The 2,313-nt window shown below is 34.6% G+C and overlaps 2 long non-coding RNA genes across 2 annotated transcripts; both read right to left on the reverse strand.

The window, feature by feature from the left end:
• Positions 1-222: 222 nt before the first annotated feature.
• On the reverse strand, positions 223-1,017 carry LOC116405437. Its single transcript, XR_004218572.1, has 2 exons — positions 907-1,017; positions 223-565 (listed from the first exon to the last, which is right to left on the reverse strand). It is a non-coding gene; the product is annotated as an uncharacterized LOC116405437 (long non-coding RNA).
• Positions 1,018-1,266: 249 nt separating this feature from the next.
• On the reverse strand, positions 1,267-1,898 carry LOC116405436. The gene is made up of 3 exons (XR_004218571.1): positions 1,831-1,898; positions 1,567-1,707; positions 1,267-1,379 (listed from the first exon to the last, which is right to left on the reverse strand). It is a non-coding gene; the product is annotated as an uncharacterized LOC116405436 (long non-coding RNA).
• Positions 1,899-2,313: the final 415 nt, after the last annotated feature.

Genomic DNA, 2,313 nt, shown 5'->3' on the forward strand with positions numbered 1-2,313 from the left:
TGTTTGAATTACCATTTTTATAGTTTAGGATTAGTTATTTGAATTAACAATTTTGTATCTTGAGTTAGTTATAAGTAAACTAACTCAACCCCAAGTTAGTTTAACAACTCTTGTAATCTCCAGCCTATAAAAAGGCTTCTCATTTTCATTAATAAATGATAAAAAAAAAGGCATTATACATAAAGATTTCCTAGCTTTGCAATTACAGCATCAAAAGCAATGTACAGTTCAGATGAGACTTTATTCCAGTATAGAGTAGCTCTGTAATTGCAGATCAAGAAAGTGAATGTAGCATGGAAATCCCAAATTCAACATTTGGAAGTTAGCAATTGACAATCTCATTAGTAGGCAGTGCACCCATAATAAAATGTAAGATTTTTAGAACCCTAAAAATTCAAGTAACTTGCAACTAGTCATTGTCATGACCATCAATACTACGATTAGTGGATCAGCACAAAATACAAAACAGTAAGACAGTAAATCTTTAAAAACCTTACTTCTGTTTTAACTTGCTCAAGAAGAATGTTGCAAAAAGTATATCAACAAGAATTCCTTCAAACATGACCTACAGGAAGAAGGGTAAAACAACAACATCCTGTCAAAAATCATTTAATGTGATTGAGATCTTTTAGCATGACTGCTTGAGAACTTTTAGCACAACCGGGCAGCAACTTCAATAACAGAAAAACATGCATAATGTAGGAAGACAGCAGATTTCAAATTATGACATTGTATTTATGAATGTCAGGCGATACATTAATGTTCCAAAATTCAACCAAAGTATGGGGTGAAAGATATATAAGAATCTTCCATGATAAGGCCAAGACCAGGATATCCTTATCCAAAAAAAGAAAAAACTAATCAACCAAAGTAAATTCCATGTATGATTGGGAATTATGGCCATACCTTTGCCAAAAGAACTTCGAGGAAATGGAAAAACTGGAGATGTTGCTCATGTATCATTCCCGAACCAGGATTGGGGTAGAGCAAATGGTCAGCAATTTGCTGGATTACCAAGCAGAAAATAACTTATATTAGAAAAAATGAACAATACATACCCACATATTACTGAAATTTTATGAAATAGATTTCAAGCAACCAATTTTTATATTGAAATGTGATCTCACAACTATTTTTATTTTGAAAAGCGATTTCAAACAACTATGGCTGTCTCATCACGCTTCATGTTATCCAATAATACTACAGGATTAACAAAGCCATGCCATGCTAATAATAAGGAATGTCGTGATAATCTTAAATAAACCATACTGCACGTCAAAGGCTGCCCGTGTAATGTTCTCCATGACATCTTTAAAAATACCACCACCATCAATTCCTGCCTCCTCAACTCCAAATTCATTAACAAAAGACACACGTATCTGCATGCAGAAAAGTGAAGCAATTGACCCAACACAAACAAGAAAAAACTAATAAACAATTACAAGTAACTCTGCAACTATAGGATGCAGAAGAGGGAAGGGGTCGTTTTCACGAGGGCAAAGAAAAAGATAGAAAAAAGTAAGATAACAATTTCATTTTTCATAAATCATGGAAGTCTGAAATTACCGATCCTCGAAGATCAACTTCAGACAATGCACTCATCTGACTGAAAGCATCTTCCAATATATGATTTCGTCGAATTCTAAACCGGTTTCTGGCAAAAACAGCAAGAGATCCATTCCTTTGCCTAGCTGCTGCTAGTTGTGTCTGTGAAATGAGTTATAGAGAAAGTAACCATAAATAAAAAATATCTTACATATTTCTATAACTAACAGTCATCCAAGAAATTCAATATTGTGGATAAGGAAACCAAAAAAATAACTTGCTTACAGTGAAAATCTTAACCCTGCTAGTAAACGGTACTAAAAAGGGAACTCGCTTGTGTATATCATTTGCTCAGGTATTTTCTATCACTGCCTACAAAGAAACAAGGCCAAGTAATTAATTAGAATTACGATCAGATAGTGGTTTCTCTCATGGAAATTCCATTGCAAAATGGAAGGTTCACTTGGTCTAGAGACGGTAATTCTCCTTGAAGATCATTATTAGACAGATTCTTCATAAATCAGATGTGGGATATTTGTTTTGAAAATTCTCGGGTTTCTCGAAAACCACGCATCTTCTCGGATCACTTTCCTTTATTCTTGGAGGCTGGTTATTTTCTTTGGGGTCCCTCTCCTTTTCGGTTTTGTAACAGCTGGTTGGTGTCCAGTGATTCTAATCAGATTATTGTTGAAACAGTGAGCAACTCTAACTTCCAGGGATGGGCTGGTTTCATTCTTCATGAGCAGTTGAGATCAGTTAAATTGGCAG

This window comes from Cucumis sativus, unplaced genomic scaffold, assembly GCF_000004075.3.
Source record: "Cucumis sativus cultivar 9930 unplaced genomic scaffold, Cucumber_9930_V3 scaffold103, whole genome shotgun sequence".
Taxonomy (NCBI): domain Eukaryota; kingdom Viridiplantae; phylum Streptophyta; class Magnoliopsida; order Cucurbitales; family Cucurbitaceae; genus Cucumis; species Cucumis sativus.